This window comes from Grus americana, chromosome 12 (genome assembly GCF_028858705.1).
Source record: "Grus americana isolate bGruAme1 chromosome 12, bGruAme1.mat, whole genome shotgun sequence".
NCBI lineage: Eukaryota > Metazoa > Chordata > Aves > Gruiformes > Gruidae > Grus > Grus americana.
The window spans coordinates 6,056,796-6,080,982 of NC_072863.1; the positions used below are offsets into that span (position 1 = coordinate 6,056,796).

The 24,187-nt window shown below is 37.3% G+C and overlaps 1 long non-coding RNA gene across 1 annotated transcript; it reads right to left on the reverse strand.

The window, feature by feature from the left end:
* Positions 1–13,112: 13,112 nt before the first annotated feature.
* LOC129211857 (uncharacterized) lies at positions 13,113–23,471 on the reverse strand. Its single transcript, XR_008578994.1, has 3 exons — positions 23,387–23,471; positions 14,144–14,281; positions 13,113–13,258 (listed from the first exon to the last, which is right to left on the reverse strand). It is a non-coding gene; the product is annotated as an uncharacterized LOC129211857 (long non-coding RNA).
* Between the last annotated feature and the right edge of the window lie 716 nt (positions 23,472–24,187).

A 24,187-nucleotide genomic window follows, 5' to 3' on the forward strand; every position in this document is an offset into this window, starting at 1 on the left:
CTAGGATACAAAGATTTTTTTTAATGTTCTGGTTGCCTAATATTCCTTTTTGCTCTTAAATCAAGCTGTTGATATGTATTTTTGTGTCCACTACAATCATGTAAAAATGCAAAGGAAGAGCAACACAATTTCACATACTTGCTCTGAAAAAAAAGTACAGTACTGAAACCTCTGAAAAAGAGCATTTCCATATTAATGGGATTCAGTATTTATATTATAATTAATATGTAGTGGAAAAATATCATTTATGCTTATTACTGCAAGATGTTTCTAGAACATCTTTATCTGAAGTGTCAGATACTACATATTTAGGAAAAAAGGGTTTTGTTGATTAGTTGCATCTCCAATGCATTCCAGTCTGAAACACACACACTTGTACATCAGCAGAAAAAGTCTCAGTGGTTTCGTAACAAAGAAGCTTCTTATCTTCTGCCTTGATTTTTAATTCTCTATAACCATCCTCATTAATTGTTCTTTTGCTAGAACCCAGTTCATCTGCAATTAATATGAGAAAAATGAAATGCATATAAAGCCATGTGTGACTTTTGTATAAGGATTATATAAAAACGTCCTAATTTTGGATTCAACACTCTCTTTGAAAGCTTGTAGGCTCTGGACTTGAATTTTCCATTAAGGAATACTTCCAGTCAAAATAAAATTAAAAATATTACCAAAGGCTGTTGGGATCAAGAAGTGTTGTTTTGTGCGAAGCAAAACAGCACAAATCATCTTGAGAACTTTCCCTACCAATTTTGACACAGGAATTAATAAGCTTGCGAGGAACTTATGTTCATATGATTAGAATTTCAGTGAGTTCAAGTAAAATATCTAGGTTTACGTGTCTTCATAGAAGATGTTTTAAAAAAAACAAAAGAAAAATCAAACAAAATAAAATGCAACTGATATTTATATGGTAGCAAAGACATGATAGCTAATGTATGTCCTCTATCTGAATAAGCAAGCGTTTTTTCCATGTAATAAACATTGGGCCATTTAGGCATGAAAGGACTTACCTATGCAACACTGCTTAACTAAAAGTTGTTAAAAATGAGAATATCAAATGTACACTGGTATGAACTACTCTTCTTGTATTCAAAAATAATCTATGAGCAGAAACTCATTTACACATTTCTCAAACAGGTATCAGTTCTCTTTTATGTATCTAGAAGATAAGGAAATCTCAGAAATATTAGCTGTCTATATGCATGGCAGAAGACAAGCAAAAACACAAATTCACACTGGGAATGTACATAAATCTCTTTCCCTTCTTACGTTCCCTTTTTTCTTTTGAGAGCGCCAAGGATGGATGACAGTAACAGTCTTCCAACAGTCTTCTATCCAATGGTTGTCTTTATCCACACTAGAGAGAGACGTGGGAGATGCTAACGAACTAGATGGTCTTCCTGCAACTGATAACAAAGTCGATCCTTTGTTTCTCATTAATCCAATTAAAAAAAAAAAAAGTGAGGCCACATGTCTAACAAAACCTCCTTAGTTCCTGAGGCAACTTGTAAGGGAGATAAACCAAACTTCAGTTGGACACAGTGTAAGGTATTGAGCCCTCAAGTTCTAAAGATGCAGATAAATGTCCTTTTGATTCTTTGCTACCTCTAACAATTGCACTCTTGAGGTCCCAGATATCCCCAACAGTGCATCTTCCACACCTTTCAGTGGCCAGCAGTGTAACATGGAAAATAGATTCTAATCACTACTTCAGTATGTGACAATTAGCTGGTGAGATAACACTGCTTCCTCAATGTTGTAAGGAATCCTTCCGAAAACTTACACTGAGGAATCAAGTAGCTCAGTCTAAAAAGTGTGATCTTTAAATCTCACAGGCTAATGCCCCTGGCTTAAATTTTTATTTAATTTTTTTTAAGCTTTCTGTACTTAGTTTTCTAGCCCTCAATTCAAGCACTGTCTGAAATGTTCTTTTCACAAAGGTTATCCCAAATACATTTCCATGCTCTTACTAACTAGAAATGTTAAGGTCAAATTCTTTCTCTCTCTCTCTCTGCTAGAATGTAAAGGAAAACCAGACTGATTCTACCATGATTTTCCTAGACATCTACACAATTTTAGCCCCTCCTGTTGGAGGAGTCCAAGAGAGAACAGGGGTACTACTGCAATCACAAAGCTTTTCACTGTGAGACCTCATCACTCTCTTTCTCTTGAGGAATGAGACACCTTTCTAAAGAACTTAGTGCTCTTTATCATTGCTTCTTAAAAATCCTGACTTGTAGTCTCACTGTTAGACTGGGTGTAGTCATATCTTACCAATCAATATAATAGTTGGATTGTCTGTCTGCTCTGGAGCACTTCTGATCATACCTAGAATCTCCCTGAAAAAAAAGAGCTAAAGATGAGCCAGCTTGCCACCCAGCAGATGAATACACCATTTTATACAGCAGAACCACTCATCCACTTGGAAATGACAGGAGAGGAGAGCTTACATAAGCCTCATTCTGAAAACACACCACCCCACACAAAAGATGTCATGCAGCTCCCAAGACATCATACTGTTCCGTAATAAAATATTGTATTTAATCACTGTGCTTGCTCTGCACATTATTTTTAAAGTATAAATATGCAACACTACCAAACCCACTTTTTCAACACAATAAAGTTCTGGTTTAGTAAATGCAAGTTTCTACAGCAGCTGCATAAATTTCTATTTCATTTACTAACCAATCAGTAAGAACAGTCCAGCAAATAGGTATTGCTACACGTCTGTGAAGAATTCAGCAAAGTATAACACCTCTCCCTGGGATGGGATTGTTGCATGGAGTGTGTTATGCCGTGTTGGTATCTATCCTGAGGGCATAACGTTCTTGAGAGAATAAAAGAAAGTTATATTCCAAGGAAAGCTTTAGAAGTGCAGCTTCCAAGACCTAATGTTCTGTTGAAATAGATACAACGGTAGAAGCTCCCTGTGGTGGTTACTTTCTGTGCTCTTTTTACTACATTCTTTTTAAAATCTTCCTATAGAATTCATTTTTGGCTGACAAGCTGGAGCAAAATTCATAGTTTGGGAGTTCCAGGTTGGGAGGAAGGTTATCAAATTGTCATTGATCAGTTTACTGGCTAATCTAGCTTTCCACTCTATTTTTTTTTTGTGCTTAGCAGCAGGGAAAGAATGGAGTCAGAGGAGGAAGAGGGAGACAGGGGCACCAACCCCATCGGTGAGTAGCAAAGGGAAACATTAACTCCAGCAGCAGAAGAAATAGAGGTCATGAAAGAAGAGCAAAACACAGACACAACAGCAAGACAATCCCTTAGAAGCCTAGCAGGAAAAAATTGCAGTGAAGGAGGCCAGAAGCTCAAGGGCAATGAGGTGAAACTCAGAGGAAGTGGAACAGAGATGGATATCACAGAGGTAAAGAATCAAGGGAGCTGGAAAGAGACACACTTTTTATAATATATCTGCCATTTCTGCAGAGGTGTGACTTAAGCTCATGAGAACACGCCTGTGTTTCTATAGACTATCCATCTCAGGTGAAGGCCACACTGAATACATACGCCTGAAAGTAATCCATGCCATAGTATAAAGACATAGCAAATCAAGATTTAGGGACAGATTAAGATTACGTCAACTAAAAGACTGCAAGCACTAGCCTAAGAGCATTTCAAATTTGTTCAAAAGTTGTGAAGACTAGCTTTATTACATCAGCTTTTATATCACAGTCTGTCTGCTCTACTCCAATTCTGTGCTCATTTACCTATCCTTCTACATCCAACACAGAAGTAGCAAGCCATCATGAATCCTAATCATATGTTCTAGCTAACTGAGCAGAAATCATATCATGTATTCACATATAGTCTGGATCGAATCTGTACTGTCTGGGGATCCAAGAGCATACAGTCTAAACCAAGTTCTGTCAAACTTTGGGGAGTTTGGGGAGGGTGTGTGTGGAAATCAAGTCTATAGTATTATATGAAAATTATGCATATATAAAGTAATAAAGAACTAAGTATTATTAACAAGATGGTTTAGAACTGCAGTATTTTTTCAATTTTTAATTACTGTTATGAGCAAAAACACTTCCTTATGGCGTTCAGTATTATTTATGTATAAAATTATATATGACCATGCAGCAGTATTTGAGTGACAATTCTCACTGTGTAATTAGTAAATAAAATTCCTGTCAGAGAGACATTTTCCTTAAAGCTTTCAAAACAAAGATAAAAGGCTGGTGTGTGTTTTTGCCGTTCAGAATTCACACAGCATACAGGACCATGGAGAAACAGAGCCACAAACAGTTATTATGCAAAAATCAAAGTCTCAAATCTATCTACAAATTAGATACTCAAACTCTTCGGTAAGAGAAGAAATTAATGATTAATCGTGCAAACATTTCAAGACACCCTGAAGACTGTAACTGTTACCCTTCACAAAAAATTGGGAGTAAATCCAATGGGTTACACTTGCCTGTGCCAGTATGAAAATTTGTGTAGAATCTTTCAAGTTCCCAAAATAGTTCTGAAGTAGAGCTTGGCTCATGTCTGTTGTTAAGACTTACATAGGCAGGATTACAGGGAGATGACTTCAGTTACTAACCATTATGCATGTATATACTAAGGCACACGATTTACCAGGTTCAAAAAAAAAAAAAAAAAAAAAAAAAAAAGAGTTAAACACACGTTTGTGTGTCGGGTGCATCTACTCCCTTATGTCTCCAACACAGAACTGAGATAGAAAGACACAGTGCAAACTTAAACTAATTTTAGTAATGAAGTGCTAGCCTTTGCTGTCTGATAATTAATAACAGTGTTTGGTTCAACAAGGATATAATTAAAATTTCAAATGCAAGCATTATAAATTACTGATACTTTGGGATTATAAATCTCTGTAATGTTTTCTAATGAAAATAAATGGAACTGACATTGTTTCTAAAGGAGTCGACTCGTTTCACCTTCACTCTTAGTATCCCATTGAACTTTCTGACTCTGTCTTTTGGAAACATCTTCCTAGAAAACATGAGTTTAGTAATTCCCAGTGTCGTAAAGCAAGCAAGCAAAAAAAATAATCCATAAATATTGGATATATGCCCAACCTGACTATTCATGGAGACTTAGTAACTTCACATTAAAGGCTGAAATAATTACTTTAGGCTTCACGAACACATGAATATTTCTATTATGCTGCTTGATCATCACTAAAATTGCAACTTTGTTAAGAGGCCTCCATCACAATAACCTGGTCCAGTTTGATTAGAAGAGCTACATTCGGTTTCTGTCATAAAACACAGGTGACAGAAGCGGGGTAAAACAGACTTAAGACTCAACTGGGATGAAGCCGAAGATGAAGTACATGGAAATTAAAACAATAATAAAATGTAACGGCATCTAACTTTTCAAATAAAAAAGAAATGGATTTCCAAGAATTGAATACAGTACAAATACTTTGTTCTGAAATGTTTGAATAAATGGGAATGTGGTTCACCCTTTTCTATGTCATAAACCCAGGATGAATTCCACCAATCTAACATTTCATTTTTTCTGAATGAAGATTATCTAAAGTCTTAAGTAACCTTAAATCTTCACATCTGCATGTATAATACATGTGTAGAAGATGTTACAAACATTTCCGTATTTTAAAAGCTCGTTATGAGCAGAAGTTAGAACTGCCACCCCAAATCTTCACAGACGCAGACCAACATCGTCCAAGTAATCCAAAATAAAAAATGAAGCTTATTAGAAATCAAGCATCTGATAATGCCAACTTTTTAATTGCTGCTTCTTAGCATTTTCTTGAGTCACAAAATTTACGAATATTGCCTTGCAAAATGCTTTGGTTTTCTTAAGCAAGTGGAAAAATCCCCTCACAGCTGCCTCCTTTTACGTGTTAACTTTATCTTGGTCTTTCTTATAAGATAGTGGGCTTTCTAACACAAGAAGTGAATACTGTCCAGCTGCTCCACATTGTAAGAACTGTTTCAAGCTAGAATGAATTCTGTTTTCTACTAAGTATGGATGAGGGAGTCTTATACACCTGTGATCAAACAACCCTCTTGATCTTCACAGAGATGACAGACCCAAATTTTTGGCTAGATAAGAGGAGGTGTTAAGTCACAAAAATTGACTGTCAATACTATTATTTACTTCCAGAAGGATTTTTTTGACTGTGCATCTTTGATGTCACTAACTTTGGAGTTCTACAAAGACTTACAAGAAAATTATACCATGATTTTTGTACGATCCCACCAAAATAAAGTTAAGGCACGAGGAGGTAAACAGAAAAACTTTTATTTTGGATATTTCTGGAATGTATCTCTGGAATAATTCAGAGAAGCAAATTCAGTATCTATGAACAGAGGGTTACCAGCCTGGGAACAGCTTCAAGTCATAAAGTTCAAATTTTAAGAGAAGCAGAACAGTGCAATCCTCCTTGACCTCCCAGACCTTAACTGACCTTAGAGGACCTCATCTGTTTGCAGCTGACCCAAACTACAGCTATTTTTAAAAATGGCTTAAAACTCTTCCCCATTATCTTTGCAATAGAATGTGCATATTTGTCTTGAGATGTAGTACAGACGGTGTCCTAGACTTGATACCGCATATTGTACGTTCAGTGTCTACTCTCAGAGATGTATGAAAAGGTCATAATGATACATTTCTGAAGATGCTACAGGCTTTAACAGAAAATGCATTTTTCTTACCCTGAAGTGAAAGAAATGGGGGGAAAAAAAAGGAACAAACACATAAATCTCATTAAACTACCAATAGCCTCTGCCTCTATGTGAGCAGGTGCTTGCTGAGGCAGAAGACTGAGCTCACTTAACTCAGAAGAGCCAGACTGGAACTTAACCACTAGACAAGTAGTAAATTAAACACAGGCTTCAAAGCATAAGCCTCAAGAGAACTCAAAACATTGATTTTCAAAGAACTTGGGTTTTTTTCTTCTCTTTGAGAAACCGTTTTGTTGTTCAGAAGCTATAACCTCGTGAGCCACAGACTTATCAAATCTGAATCAAATACATCTCAGGTGTATGGTCTAATTATTTGGAGACTATTTTGATAAAAAGTATTAAAATCATATCACAATTTGTCAAAATACTTTAACGTAGATGCCTATAAAGCAAGTAAAAAGTGGAACTATCACTCATTAAAAGCATTGTGAGGTAATTTATTAGAGAACTGTTTGTAGACTGCTCTGTATTCAAGATTAATTGATCCCCAACACTACAGCAGTAGAACAGTTACAAGAAAGTTGGAGAAACAGTGTGTGCATATGTATATGTGTGTCTATACATGTATACACACAGAAGAAAATCCGTATAAGGAATACTGAGTAAATACAGATGGCTAAAACAAACAAACAAAATAATCCTGTCAAAATACACAAAACCCCTGCAATTTTATGACAAACTAATGCTCATATTGCCTGTATTTTGCAAATATTACTTATTTAGGAAAGGAAGAACTTTAGTAACAAATTAGACTATAATACATGGAATATATTCTAGGGAACAACCTTCATGTTTAGGGGAAAAACAGACAACACAATTAGCAACTGAGACTCAAAAAAAAAAAAAAAATCTTGTATTTTCTGTCCTAAAACAGACAAACACAGGACACTTTAGTTTTGATCAAGATGACAAAACAGGAGGCTATACAGAATTTGGGCTGTGATGTGAGGAAAAACTGGAAAAATGTTTCAGCCATTATTCATTTTTTACATTGCACACAAAGTACTCTTCCTAAAGGAAATATTGCACCCAAGAGCCTGTACTATGTATTTTAGGATGAAAGGAAGGATATATAAGCATGTGAAAGAAGTCTTAAGCTAAGCAACTAAGCTATCATAGAGCCTTTAAGAACACTTTCTCCTATATAATCGAAGTAAGTAATAGCAACTAAAGGTTATTCCAAGATATAAATCCTGCCATATGGCTGAGAAAAATCTCTCTCTCCAAATGAACCCAAGCTCATATTTCATTTTAAGTTTGATCTTTCCTGTTCCTCTAGTCTGCTTGCCTTTTTTTTTTTTTTAATTTCTTAATGTGGATATACCTGTATTAAGCAAAATATGGCTCTCCCACCAAAAAAACTTCAAAATTTCAACTACAATAAGAGGCAGAAAACTCATGAGATTTATCATCTTTTAAAAAGTAAAAGAACTCTATAAAATAGATATCCTTCACACACGTCTGACTAGACACAAAATATGCCAGTACATGTAATTACTGGAGTTAGAAAGAGGCATGAGCTGAGACACCCATTTTGACTTTTCAACACCAAGATGCCATTCTTCCAGTAAGATTCCAAGCCAAAATTCAAAGCAGACATAGTAGGCTTGCAAACTTGAATCCCTAGCAGTTCCCATGCACAGAGATATCCAAATGAGAGACATGAAACTCGAGCTAACTGTGCTTGGAGGCAGCATCATTCATTCTTGTATGTTGCTTCCAAAATATTATTTTCAGCTTTTAATCTTTGACAGAGTTTAAAAATGGTAGAATATCAACAACCATTTTATTCAATCTGCTGCTAACAGGAGCAATTCCATCATTCAGTTCCTCACTCATAAACCAGAGCCACCTCCTTTCTCGTGTTAGCAAAAGCATTCACACGCAGTGAATTGCAACAGCAAGTGATCAGAGTTTGAGAACAAAACCAACAAGTTCATTCGATCAAATTCACTGTGAGGCCATATGTATTTGTGCTGGCATATGGGAGGAAAGGTAGAAGGCTGTATCAATTTCTTCACTGGAAATGCAATTGCTAGGGTTAAACAGCAGTGGAAACCACACTGATGCAGATTCCTGGCACACACACACTCTCAGTATTGGTATACTACTAAGCAAAGCAGAAAAAATATCCCATAAGAACAGTTTAACAAAATAAAAAGTGAAAACATTTTGCAAGATTCATGTATCACTGCTTTTAACTTGCACTAGCACAGTACTATTGTTAACACAACTATTTACTGGAGATGAACAAGAAAACGTTTTTATTTTATACTGCTATCCTATTCTAGGGTGAATACAGCTGCTAATTTTTTTCTAATCTTTCTCCTTACCTTTTTCCTTTTTCTATTCTAATTACATACCTGCAGCTTAAGTAAACATAGACTAACATACACGTGAGTCATTTATACACACAGAAAACCTAAAGATGCACCCAACCTCAACATAAGTCATAAAACATAGTCCAAACAAATGCCATTGAGCCATCTATATTAAAAAGTCATTCCTGGTTTTGTTTTTCCTCTACAGTCTCCCTCTCACTCCTATCATTAAGAAGCTACTCAATTCTCTAGCTAAAAACATATCTCAAAACCATCCCAAGAGGCTTCCCTACACAGCACTGGAATATCGTTGGCCATTGTGCCAACCAGCACCTAGAATCCAAAGCTACATAAGTTTTCTACATGTCCTCTACACAGAGGATCTTATTACCCAAAGCAAGTGATTCTGTGGTTCAAAACAGATCATGTTTGTCAACTAGTGCGGCTCTGTGACTCCTGACATCCAATCAGCAGAGCAGTGGACCTGTATGGACACCAGAGAAACTGTGGCCATCAGCTTAAAGAGGAAAAAAAAATTATCATATCAGTAAGCCCAGTACCATTCAAGTTACAGTAAAGCCCACCACTAACATGTTTAACAGCAACCATGAAATCAGCTGGCATCCATTAGAGTGATAAGAAGACGTGAAACCATGGAAAGCAACATGATGCCAGAGCCTCCATCCAAAATGGCCGATTGCAGAACCTGAGCAGCACACTGGGACAGCAAAGCCACAGGAATTGTTCTCACCACTAATAATCCATACGCAGTCCAATAAATCACCAAAAATATTCCTTTCCACAAGGTTCTTTTCTACAACAGTCTAGTAGCACACGTGAAGTCTTGGGATACCAGAAGAAAAAAAGGTTTGTCTCACCGACCAAGCCACCCAACTCACCGACAGCTGTAAGCACAGGCAAGCCTGAAATGTAATCAGACAAGTGAGTCTCTACTTCAAGAAAACGTTACTAGTGGTCTGTCATGGGAATTGGGACTAAACAAAGATGGGACTAGAAAAGGTTCAGACAGAAACAATAAAGTAAGCAATTTCTGATGCATTATGAGGAAAGGTTTGATCAAAACCCAGGACCATTTATTTCATCAAACACTTTTAGTCTGATCTGCCAGTTTAAAACAAAATAAAAAACTCAAACCCCCAAAAACATTTCATATGGCTTTAGCAGTATATGAAAATTTATAGACAAGTACATCATTCTATGAATCTTTTTTAATATAAGTTCAAAATACAGAGGATGCAATGAAATCTTCCCAGTTGTACATCCTTTAATTCAAGTTTGTAAAATGACATGTCTTTGCGCATTCAGTATTCTGCACTGTAATTATTAGACTACAAGCTGCTTATAGCTCTATGTGGTAACATGGAACACTCCATCATCTTGGCATCCCACAGGAAAAAATTGCAGCAACAGACTCTTCTCCAGCTGATTCTCCAAAAGCTGCCATAATATCTTCTGTTGTGAGCACCAGAGGAATTTAGCAGATTTGGCAAACGTTCAGAGAAGTGCCTGGGTTCTTAACACGACTGATGTTGAACCCCAGAAGGAAAGAAAAAAAGAAAGAAAATTGAGGGGGGTAAAGACAGACTCCCTCTTATGAAAACAAGTCAAATACCTTCCCAAATGAGGAGGATGGGAAGACAGAGATCCCTCTCCTCTTCTAAATCCAGATTTTCTTCTCCTAACAACATCACTGATTGTTTCATTGTATGAAAAAGAAAATCATTAATAAAACATAATGAGCAAACTTTTCAAGCACTTGACAAACCACCCTAAGCCTTACGCGTGGGTCTCCTATAGGGGAGCCATGAAAGATTATGCAGAAACACAGCAAGACTTGTGAGGCAACACACTCAAAGATTATAAATATTTCTCTCTGTTGTTAGAAAAGGGTTTCCCTACTTGAATCTTGACTTAAGAATTTCAAAAAAATTAAACTACATTAAAGCATTAGTTTCTGAAGGACTGAGTCACTATTCATTTTCAAATTTCAGTAAAGACTAATGAGATATGAAGGAAAATTAATCATTTTTTCCTCAAAACTTTGCAATGGAATACTGCTGGTCAAAGAAACACATCCCCAAAATAAACAAAACTCTCTGTTTACAAGAAGGGACACCCTACACTTCCATTATGATCTTGTTTTCTCTGCAAAATGAGATTTCTCACACTATGCATGTATCCCTTCATAAAAGCAAAAAAAAATAAATCAGAAACTTCAAGAATGCCAAATAGTTTAAAAAAGATTACATAAAGTCACAAAAACAGGTACGCCATCTTCCACACGAATAATCTTTTTCAGAGAAAAGCACTATATCATTACCTGCCCCCAAATTCTCTATCTCCTGTGCTATACTTAGGTGTTTACAAAACACATTGAAATGAGATTTATTCTTATGACAAAATGGAACAAATTATTAACACTGACAGCCTGCAAAAATTGTTCTGCTTTCTACCAGGGTATATATACTTTTACAGTGAGATGGATCACTGCGGCTACAAACGGCGAAACGGGAAAGAATAGCTGTTCTCTGTGAAGCAAAGTGACACACTAAAAAATAATTTCTCCAGGAAACAATAAAATATCAAGAAAGGTTAAGTGATGTTAGCACTGAAATATAAAAGGTACACTAATGTCATCATCTAAAAGTCTGCCTCAGCTGATGCAGTAGCCTCTCTCAAGTGATCTTGAGCTTTCATTTAAAGGTACTCAAACCATAACAAATGCAATAACTAAATTGAAGCTACAAGCTTTTGTGGTTATAGAGCTTTATTTTCTGCTCTTAGTAACTACTAAGGGACACGAACAGGCAGGTAGCTCATTTGGGCTCTTTACAGATGAACTGCAGTCCCAGGGCACTGCAATACATCTGTGACTAATACTCCTCCATGGGACATAATTTTGAACTATACGTTCAACCGCCCTTGCGTAGAAATGAGAATGTACTAAGTATCATAACAAAGCTGTGTCGGAAGGACAGGGATGTGTACCCCTAACCAGGAACGAGGGTGACTTTTTTTTTCCTGGAGAGAATTAGAAGGCCTACCAAAAGATCCTCCTTAGAACCAGCTTAACAGCATTTTTCCATCCAGCTCGTACTGGCACAGAATTGCATTAGCAATTAGTCCCACAGCTACTCACCTTCACCACAGTCAGTATTTCTGTACAACAGTTCGTTCTACACAGGTACTCATGAAGACTCTTATGATCATTCTCCATAGTTCTGCTTCTTCCATGAGAAAGGTGGGAAAAAATGCCCTTGTACTTCAGTTTTCATTTTCCCTGCTGCCACAGGCCAGCAAAACATCCTTACAAATTAACACCTGCAGACAGCACTTCTATACAATTTCTAGTAGTCAGCAACATTGTGTCCTGTATAGTCAACTGAAAAATAGTTTTACATAAGTTTTGAATTTTCTCAAGGCTCTAGGTGTAGGTTAAAAGCATATTTTTTCACTTTATAGTTACGGAAAGGATAGTTTACACACTCAGAAAGCGGTACAACTAGTCTGTGCTACTCTCAGCTCAGGGGTATATAGTCAAGAATAAACTTCAAGCTGAGAGAATATATGTGTGTGTGTGATTACATAGATTGTATGTAGACATGTGTATGCCAGTATATACGCATGTAAATGGAAGCTGAGATATCTGCTGCGAATCAGAGAACAACAAAGTTCTGGCATCTTACATAACGAAGCCTCCACTGACACAAGGTCTGGTGAATTTTATTATGGTGCCAGATTGCTTTTTAAATCCTCCTGAACACATTTGTGATTTTAGGCCTCTCCATTCGCAGAGGTTGGCACAGTTTCACACCCTGGCAACCCGGCGGTATGGCAGGCGCCTGGGAGCATCCAGGGAAAGGGCTGGCAAGCAGACGCGCGGCCGGCGTGTGCGACCAGGCAGCCTGGCAGCTTCGGGAGGGGTGATGCAGAGGCTGCAGCGAGCGAAGTGGGAAGCTGTTCAACTGCTGATTCAGGAAGCAAGTGTAGGGCAATTCCAGTTCTCGGAGAGCCTCCAAACCTGTGAAATTGTCACTGCAGGATGTTAGCCAATGTCAGAACCTTCTCAAAACGCTTTGCCATGCTAAAGGGAAATGCACCAGTTGCTGAGTTGTTGCGATCCCTTCGTTCAGTATGACTGTTCTTTCTCTGTCAGAAAAGCAGGTGCCAACATTTTAAGACGTTCTGGTCTTCCAAAGCAGTAGGGAGAGACCTTCAATATACAGTCTGAAAAAAAGATAAAATACAAAGAAGAATATCCAGAAGCACAAGGAAAGGTAAAGCGAACAACATTTACGAACACAAACAAAACCAGGTGCTGTTAAAGAGCCTTAGAATAATGATATTTCAAGATAGTTCAGTCTAAGTCTTTTGGACTTCTAGATAGCTATTTAGATATCTCTGTCTTTTATAATCAGATAACAATAATTTCAAGATATTTCAATATACCAAATATGGAATATTTGATCCTTAATACTTTAAAAGTTTTAATATCTATGGAGAGCACAAAGTCTGTAATAGAAAAAACAAGCCACTTTTCTAGAAGGGATTACTACTAAGAAAATTCTAAGTCCTTCAACAATGCAGCTCAAAAAGGACAAGCACTCATCATCTACATACATAAACCCTAGGAAAACTTAAATCCTAGGAAAATTTAATAAGGCTGTTTACAACATTTGCTTTTTGTCCATCAGCTAAAATAACATGCTCCTTTTCCACATTTCAACTTAATTATTTTCTTACCAATATTATTTTAAGCTGTTATGCAGCAATTGCTTCTTCATTAAATAAGGAAATAGATAACTTATTAAAAGATCTGAAACCCAAAACTTTCTTATATAATATTAGAAAAAATAAAAGTGTAAAGGAAGGCATTATAAATACTGCCAATTTTAAAACTGGATTTCATGAGATTCTGAATTGTTCTTATAAATCTAACAGCCAGCTATAGGTTCTGAAGCTTAAAAAACCCAAAACAACCAAAAAAACCCCACCACCCCAAAAATGAAAGCACGAAACCTGAAATCAAACCAAGTAACTGTTTCTTTTGCTATAATAGTAGAGAAGTTAGTAATTTGCCTCAAGATGAGCTCAGGCTTTAAGAGTACTTACCACAGTTTTTCTTCTCAAAATGAGTTGACATAAATGTTTATTTTTACTGATGATCAATGGCCATCAACAGGGTGTTTTCAGTACACAGACCAATTTCTTCACTTCTCAACAATTAATACGATTTCTGTTTCACAGCCACTGCGTAGAGTCATTAGAAAAAATGGGTGGTTAATATAACTGACTGGTCAATGAGATACCCATTTTAACACTCAGGCATTTGATTTCTTTTTTAGACTCTTTTTATCTAGATTTTCATAAGTATTAGCAATAAGGAATGATGGAATCACTGACAAATGACACATTTACGACACGCCTTTACTTTCTAAGACACCAAAGTGCAGGCCTGAAAGGAAGAGAGGATTCTCTTTAGGCTGAAACCTCCCTATTTTATCTTCATTCCTTTTCTTAAAAGTATTTTACCTTCTCTTGCTGCAGAAAATTAAGCCATAAATCCTGAATTTATTGGATACAAGTAGAAGGGTATGTGGAATTGCAAATGTGTTTCTATGAGCAACACAAAGATTTTAGACTGAAGTCACCACAGCAAAATGGCAAGAGTAGCAGGCTGCGTTCCATGCCTGCAGAGACACACTTCTGAAACTTTCTGGTGGTAGAAAAGTCAGTAGGATTAATCTATTTGCTACCAAACACTTAGTATCTCAGTTCTGGGTGCTATTTCATACTCTTACCTTAACAGTCAGTTTTATATGCCCACAGCACTCAAACCCTGAGGGATACTTCAGAAATACTCCCGTGAGCCCTTCAGAGGCATCTGTGTGACCTAGAGTTCCCCCATCCCCCCCTTATTACTTCATCTCTTTTCCTTAAGAAAGCAGAAAACAATAGAATCAAATTCCAAAGTAATATAGCACAATAGATTTATTTGCCTAGCTTTTCAACTTCCTAAAAATTTATGCTACTAAAAAAAATTTAATTAGACTAGAAAAGGAATGTGGATAGAAGATACATAAATATAAATAAAACCAAACATTAAAACTAGAAATGAAGATAAGTAACTAGCCATTCACATCATTAAAAAATACTCATACTGTTCTGTAAACTTGCTTTTCTTCCAATTTATTTAATTTTTGATATAAATTAGTTTCCTTCTGAACATTGTGAGCAAAAGTCTGTTTCTAATATGAAATTACTCTGCATCCCCACCCTACTCCCCAGTTTTAAGATATAGATGTCATCATGAAATCATGTACGGGCCTTTCAAAGCAATCCAAAACTTTGAAAATTTATCAACAACTGCGCAGACTACATTCAGTCTGTTAAAGTCTTTATTTCTCATAGAAGAAATATTTGAGTAGGTCAGTGTCTGAATCACAGGAGGATTAAACTATGAATGTATACATAAAAGGAAGATTTATAAACATACAAGTACACCACTCTAGGAAAGACATTTAAGAAAAATAAGGTACAATTCCTGAAAGATTACTATAGCAAAACTTCTTTCAACTCTATCATCTGAGCAGGAGTTCCAGAAATTGTGCAGTGGCCATTTAGTACTAATGAGAAGACCCCAACCATTTTATCCCTGCACAGAAGATGCAGAACAAGTGACAGAACAAATGTTTGAATGCATCAGGTTGTCTTCTGAAATAAAGCCAGTTGATCCCTGGACTGTATGTGCAGCAGGTTTGAATAACATTCAACTACAGTGCTTTGGTAATGAAAAACATTCCAGAAATTTAAATCATGAAATCTCTTAAGGTAACAGCCAATCAATCCTTTTTAACAAACAGAAACACACGTCCTTTTTGAAACAGGTTCAACCATAGCAGTATTAAAATACAGTAAAAAGTGTTCCTTGATTGCAAAAAGCAAAAAGGCAAATTGAAGTGGCAGAGAGTAGAGTGCGAGCTGCTTTGTAACAGAATACCAGGAAGGCAATCTCAGGCACACAGAGCAACACATGCACATTAAATTATTTCTGTAACACACTTGGTAAGATGGAACACAGAAAACAGCTAGGAACAACTGTGGTGACAGCCCATGAATTTAAATTTTAAAAAAACTCTACTTCCCTGCCCTCCCCAAGACAGGAATTGCCTTCCAAAATATGACCTTGCGCATAAAGAGCAGGACTGCTCACAGCTCCTTAAGTACCACAAGCAAATCGGTATTAACTAATTAGAAATACAGACATGCTCTCAATTGTATGGTTTTGGGATTTGGGTTTTTTTGTTTGTTGTGTTTTTTTAAAAACCAGCACTACTGCTTGTAAGATTAGACAAAAGCAGTGTGACCTGGTAGCACCACTGAGCAGGAGAACTGGCATCTGTATTCCAGCATTTCCAAGCAGCTCAGCTCTTTCTCAGAACAGGCAAAACTTACTACTGACATATAATCATTAATCTGGAGAGCCTTTATGTTTTATTAATGTAGAGAGGCACCACAGTAAGGAAAACATAAGTTGTTGTTGCTGTCCAGGTCAATGTTTCAGCACTAAGCAATCAGAATTTGAGCACATAGAGCTAAATCCATATTCACATTTGACAATCAATCCCAAGTAATAAATTAGCAGGGAAGCGTCTTTAGAATCACAAGTACAAAAAAAAAAGCCTGCTAAAAATGATCCAATATTAGAAGAAATCTGCAGGAATGCTGATTAGAGGACAAGGATGTGTAAGCACAGTACAAAATGTAATTAATTTCACAGTAGTTAACACAATATGCAAGTTTACACATCACGCGGAGATCACCAGTATATAAAAAATGTTGTTGCTGAAACCATATATGTATTTGAAAAAAAAAAGTCACAAAAGAAGTATTGAATACTTCTAACTGAAACTTTGATTGCCTTTGTATCACAAGTCTGAGCCTGACTCTGTGCTTTTTCTCCAAATGATCACACTTCTTAAGTGCTTTTAAATTTCTACCATACCAAATGACAAATTATTTTAGAAGGTTAGAAGTCATCCTGTCCCCCTGTAATTTCTTTAATTACAACACTGTGTAGGAAAATGGAATCTGAAATATCTATGTAAGATATTTCCATTAGAGAAGTTCTTGGCTATTCTCTCCATAGTACATGCAAAGACAAATTCAAGAGAGAAGTAACGTTCTGCCTATTACTCACAGGTTGGGCTTCATAGGGCAGCACTGCTTCCCATCACATCCTGTTCTAAACAGTTACTGGTACCTTGTAGGATGCTGCTAGACAACAGGTGAAACAGCTACTCAATTACTTCATTCATGGAAGGTAAGTATGAGTAAAGGCTTGAGGAAGAGTTTCAGGATTTCTGGAAATAAATAGAAGCCCGACACCTTTGCCCAGCAAAGATTTATTTACCTCTTGCACTTGCAGAACATTCAGCTACTCACTACTAAGAAACAAGCAGCTACGATGCAAGATTCATACAGCAATAACAAGAGGATTTGTTGGCATGACTCTGATTATTCTGTCTAATGAAAGTCTAATGAAACTAATAAAGATTTACCACATCCTGCAGGGATCTTACCAGGAGCCAGACAGAATAGTTGAATCAGGTTGTGGTAGGTCTTGACAAAGTCAAGAGCAGAGTAAAAAGACAAAGTCAAGAGCAGCTAAACAAAGAAAGACTTTGTAACACACAGGCAAGGATATGTAATGATAGGCCACACTGGCAGTTAAGCAGAAAACAGTATTTATGTCAGTGTCTTTTGATTCAGGCTATCTTGAGTTGCCAGAAATATCTCCCATACATATGTTTCAACATTGAGAAGCTTTAGATTAATTCGAACAAAACTTCTCTGTACTGTTGGCTTTGGACAATATTCATTCTTCTCAAAAGTTTGATATTAACAAGTAAGACGGTTTAAGATCTTTAATTCCTATTAAAGAATCACATTTATTACATTGGTATTAATCAATTAATGGATTCGATGTGTCTAATTTGCCCATATTTTCCATTAATCTGTTCTGGATTCTGTCTACCTCTGTGAGCACCACAGACCATCCTTTTCAACTACTGCAAATTGTGCCTGACAAATTTAGCGGCCTACGCCAGGGTTACAGCATTGGGGGATAAGGGAAGAGCAATTGATGTGATCTACCTGGACTTATGCAAAGCATTTGACACTTTCCCGCACAACACCCTCCTAGAAGGCTCCAGGGAGACCTTAGAGCAGCCTTCCAGTACCTAAAGGGGCTACAGGAAAGCTGGAGAGGGACTGTTTACAAGGGCATGGAGTGACAGGACAAGGGGTAATGGCCTTAAGCTGAAGGAGGGGAGATTTAGACTAGATATTAGGAAGAAATTCTTCCCTGTGAGGGTGGTGGGGCACTGGAACAGGTTGCCCACAGGGGCTGTGGATGCCCCATCCCTGGAAGTGTTCAAGGCCAGGTTGGATGGGGCTTTGGGCAACCTGGTCTGGTGGAGGGTGTCCCTGCCCATGGCAGGGGGGTTGGAACTAAGTGATCTTTAAGGTCTCTCCCAACCCAAACCATTTTATGATTCCATGAAAGCAGGTGAAACATTTTAACTCACATTGAACAAGGCATTGCCTGAAGTTATCAAAGTGGTATCTACATATCTAAAGAAATGAAGCAATCCTTAGTTTAAGTAAGAACAGTCAGGTGCTCTCCTGGACAGGGAAGATCGTATTTCAGGATAAAACATTGAATCTGTTTAGACTCCGAAAAAAAAATTGAAGTGGAAAACAAGCTGTAAGAGTTTACATCCTCTGTGAAGAAAGGAAATCTAGAAGGGTGTTGTGAGAAGCACAGTCTCTAAAAGCCATGCTCTGATGACAGCAGCTCAAGGGAAACACTACCTTGCATATGAATTCCTTACAAAGGCTTCTGAATTGCATCTGTCCAACAGATGCAAATTGAGGTGCACAAAGACTGAAAGGCTAGCTGCCACTGTCAATAATTCCACTTCTGATGTAACCTCAGTGTAAGCAGTTCATGCACAGCTCCCTTCATATCTTTCACAGATCTTTTTATCTGCAAGTCTGGGGTGTTTCGGGTTTGAGTTTTGTGGTTTGTTTGGTTGGGCAGGGCTTTTATTTCCATATAGCTTAAATAAATTTTAACTCTGAGCCTAACAAGCTTGCAAAGTCAGAGCATTGCGTACCTCGATAAATATTTCACTTGTGTAGCCTACTTTCTGCTGTATCCTAAGGGCAACAGAATGGGCCCTGTTTCACCTACACTGGCCAGACAAAGTTGGTGTGGCAACCAGTAATAAGCAGGAAAGTTCTCTGTAAGAATGTGTCACAGTCACTTATTAATGCTTTGTGTGCTGTTCCTGGAAACAGTCTTTAGCAAGGCTGAAAAAAACATGAGTGACCTGAAAATAAGTAATTTTAAAGCACCTTTAAAGTTTAAGTAATATAATTTATATTTAAAATTGCTTAATGATTAAATGCTTATTAAGCTAATAATTAAAAAATCATTAAAAATGTTTGTACTGCATTCCACAGTGTCTGTCCCTAGTCCAAAGCCTCCTAGTTTCTTATTGCTTTGACATTATCCTAGCTTCATTTCAGAATAATGCTGTCTCAAAGAAGATGAAAAATGAAAGCTGGACCACATATTAGTGCATTTCCCATAGATGGTTGGGGTTAGTTTTTTTTGTTTGGTTTGGGTTTGTTTGTTCTATTGCAATGGCACAATAGCTTCCCTGTAGCCCCATCTGCCACAGAGGACTGTTGGTTGCTAGGCAGTGAGTATCCAATCTCAAGCCTTTACCAGAAATGCTCATCTCAAAAGTACACTAGGTCAAGTGATAGTCACTTGCCCACTAGACAACTGTTGAGAACAAGCCAAAAGCAGCTCAGGCCCACACCAAGCTCAGAAAAGTCCTAAGAACCTGCACTGGTAGGTTGCTGCAAGGTATATGGCTGCCTACTAGTGATGGCAAAAACATATTTACCAGGCTACACCATATCATGAGTACTGGGTCCAGTTTTGGCCTCTCTCTTAAGAAGATACAGTGGTGGGAGACATCGGCAACTAAATTGATCCAAGGGGATGGAACACAGTGGCTTTTACAAGGGATGGCTGGAAAGCTAGATCTCTTCCATCCGGAAAGGAAAAGGCTGAAGGGGACATACAATGAACATTTTCAAAGTCATGAAGGTGACATATCCATCTGAATACAGAACTGTTATTTGTATAATCCCACACTACCAAAACACACAGAACACATCCCTAATATATCAAGTGTGGATGCAGGAGGACTATAAAGAGAATGGATAACCAAGAGTGACTAGGCTCACACAATCACCCTAAACAGTATTACTCTAAAATGCCACTGCTGGAGATCAAGTATTGGCCTACATGGACCAATGTACCCATCAGGTCAGTTCTGTTCTTAACAATTCAAGTTGTATGAGAAAAAAGGGAGAAGTCCTTGGGCTAAATATATTGGTCATTTGCCACCAGGACAACTCCAGACACTTTGTCCCTGTGGGATGATTCTACTCTCTCATCAAATCATGGATATGCCCCTGTCTCGTAACAGAGTGGTACAGGAAAGGCAGAAGCAGGCTGCTACTGCTGCCAGAACAATATGGCCCATAGCCAACCCCAAATTTCTCGACAGCAAAAAAACTGCAGGCTAGATTAACTGCACGCTCTGGAGTAGCTGATGAGCTGTTGGTGGGCACCACCGAATCTATAGATCACTTGAACAGGTTTATCCTGCATAAGGGCAGAGACCTGGAACTATGCATGTTGGAGAACACATCATTCTGAAGTGGCACTTAATCCAAAGGTAGATTGACAACTTCCCAAGGACCCACTAACAGAATTGCCTTGGGTATGCTGGAGTTAAATCTGATAAACCGTGAAACTCTTGTTAATGAAGGTGTGTGTTAATCATGATAGGAAACAAACAGCTCTTGTCCTTTTGAGGATCACTCCCACAAACACATTGCCACTCACAGGGAAAAAACAAACTTACTTTTCCTCATCTCCATGAGAAAGACTTAAATGCTCAGAAGCTCAGCTCGCTGTGTAACATTATCTTACATGCAGTGTTCACATTCTTTCATATTACAAAATTATCCTCGAGTTAAACAGAATATACTTGCATATTTTCCAAAATATTATAATACATCTTCTTTTCCTTATCAATATTTAGTTCTTTTAAGAGATATTTTAACAGGTATGAACAGGATACACGTTTCTTTCTTTGGCAGAGACATGCATTTTTAAAAAAAAATTCTATTCTGAACTACAGCACAAATCAGTCCATTCTTACTTTACTTATTAGGTACCTTAAGTATTTGCAACTTTCACATCATCCAAGGAGAAAGAGCTCCATCTAAAGGTTAATTGGCTGCATATGCTCCTGCTTTGTGTTTTCCTTTTTCACTTTAGCTATGTCACAAGCATAATAAACATCAGCAGCAGTGGTAATGTTTAAAAAAGCTAGACAGTGAAGGACATATTTTGGAAAGCCATGTACCAAAGCCGAGGGGAAGCCGACTTCCCTACCTGAACAGAAACTTGACACCAGAAGACCCATTAACATTTTGTTCTTCCTTTGAATAACCTCACACGTGTTCATCTTCTCAGTTTACTTGTGCTTTCATGGTCCCTGCTGTATTAAGTGACTTTTGGTTTGCAGCTTACGATCCAGTATCATATAAACAACAGTCTTCAATTTTGAATTAATTTTATCACAAAAGCAAGAACCCAAAATCACTTTTAAGTGCCCTGTCTTTTAAAGCCACCCAGAAGCCTCTGATCCTGCTTAAATTTTATTGACTGGAAGGGAGATACATCTCAGAAAGAGACCTTTTACTTGCAAATATCTGATAATTGGTGTTGGAAAACATTGCAAAGTAATTTTGAACAAAGAGCTTTCAGAAACACATTCCTAGCTGTAGCAATGCTCATCTTTGTAAAATTGTAGTATAAGGGTATGCTACCTTCACCAATGAATAGCTTTTAGCTTTTTCCTCATCCTTATAATGGTACCATGAAGTTCATTCTCAAGATAGTATAACTGCATTTCCCAACATGAAACCTGCAAAGTTATTTTTTACTCCTCATTCCACAGTACAGTGAGTTAGCCACAGCTAAGAACGAAATAGGAAGTTATTTTATATAACTTTAAGAATATTCTGATTAAAGGTTTCTAAATTCTTTTTAGGCTCTTGTGTCTACGTAATCCTGAGCGCAATTTGTGCACGCTGTCAAAGCAATAGCAATGTTTTAATAAAGGCATTCAGCGAGGATGAAGTACTTTGGGACTGCAACCATAATTACAGTCATAATTGGCATTAAGTTAACAATGATGACAAAACCCAAGCTTTTCAGAGCTGAAATCAAGAAGTGTTCATTATAACTATGCAGTGTTTATTGAAGTGCTATTCTTAATCTAGATACAGCATAAGGAACCAGAGAGAAAACAGGATTATATTCCAGGTAGCAAAATATTCTCAGTGGATACAGCTGCGCTCAAAGCAAATTCAGCAGTACAAGTTCTGATTCCTGTCTGGGATTTAGCCACACTTCAGCTTTATTCAAGATAAGGACTGCTTTGGATCCACTTCTGACTTACTCCACTACTATTTTATTCCATCATTTCTATAATAATGTTGATAAAATATATTTACTTTCTATAATTTATCCAACATAATTTAGAAAATAGTACAACACAGCCAATACTGAAATTTCTACTGGAGATTTCCTTGATTGCACGCGATGAAAGAGACCGCAAACCAAATCATTTAGGGAGTGCCAAAGCTATCAAGTTAGCAGTCTTGTTGTTGTTTTGGGGTTTTTTTTTTTTGCCCGTGTCCCTGGTCCCCACAGTGCCACCTTCCCTAGTCCTAAATCTGTAGCATTTCTGCTATTTATCTGGTATCACAGCATCAGATTCTGACAATTTGATCCTATGCACCAAACTTCACAGTAATTCCTCTTGAACTCTTCTTGGCTTTCTTTGTAACATAGAGACCGAAATTTTTAATCTAATGAAGTCTACTTACAGTATAAATTTCATATTGATTAACCATAATAAGGATAACAGCAGCACCCAGAGGCATCTAGAAGAGTCCAGTGGGACTAATACCAAAACAAGACAGTAATCCTTCTTATATCATCCAATGTTTCTCGTAACTGCCTTACTTATCCCTTCTGCAAGTTTATTCATGTAGCCTTCAGAAGACACTTCCTGTATATCATTTTGGACTATTTCACAGAAGCAAAGTAATTATTTAGTACAGCCACTCCCTGTTTTTTACCACATCTACCTGCAGCACTATGATGATTTTAAATGGAATTTTACTTACAGACTTACTAATGTGCATCATATTTCCAGGAAGAAAACCAGGAATGACACTGTATCATCCTAAGGGAAGTTAGTCTCTCTTCTGACCAAAAGATGTAAATTCATTGCTATTAGCAGTAGTTGTTTTTAAGTGACAGCATTTCAAGGTGTGTACCTGTAAAAATTTACACAATAAAAAAAAGTCAATCAAAATGACAATCCACAAAATTAATATTTTTTTCTAGCAAACACGTAAGAGTTAGGGGTTTAGTTTGTTGGGGTTTATTTCAGATTTTTCTTCAGTTTCTGCTCTATGACTGAAGGCAAGCAGCACAGGGACTGTCTTAACAGGGCTCCCCACATGGACTGGACTTCTTCACCCTGTTCGCATTATCTAACAGAACTGCCCTGCCAGGTCAGACCAATCACCCACGTAAGCCAGTACTCTGTCTCCAACTAACAGCAGCACAGCAGAGAAATAAGGGTTGGGAATAGGACACCTGGCACCTAAATTCTCATCAAAAGCTTTTACGCAGTGCCAAAATACCCTCTTCAAAAATATCAACAAACAAAGCATAACAGACTACCTATTTCTTGATAAACAGTATCAGCAACTTTCCTTTCAGATTTTAGAATTTATCCAGATAAATCAAACAGATTTTTACACCAGCTATCACTGGCTCTTGTTTTGTCCCTTAAAAAAATAACAGTTGGTTCACATCTTTTTTGCACAGGACTCAATACCTTCATCTGCACTTCTATACAACGCTTGTGATTGAATAATCCTCTGCAAGGAACGAACACAGCCAGTCCAACCTTTGCA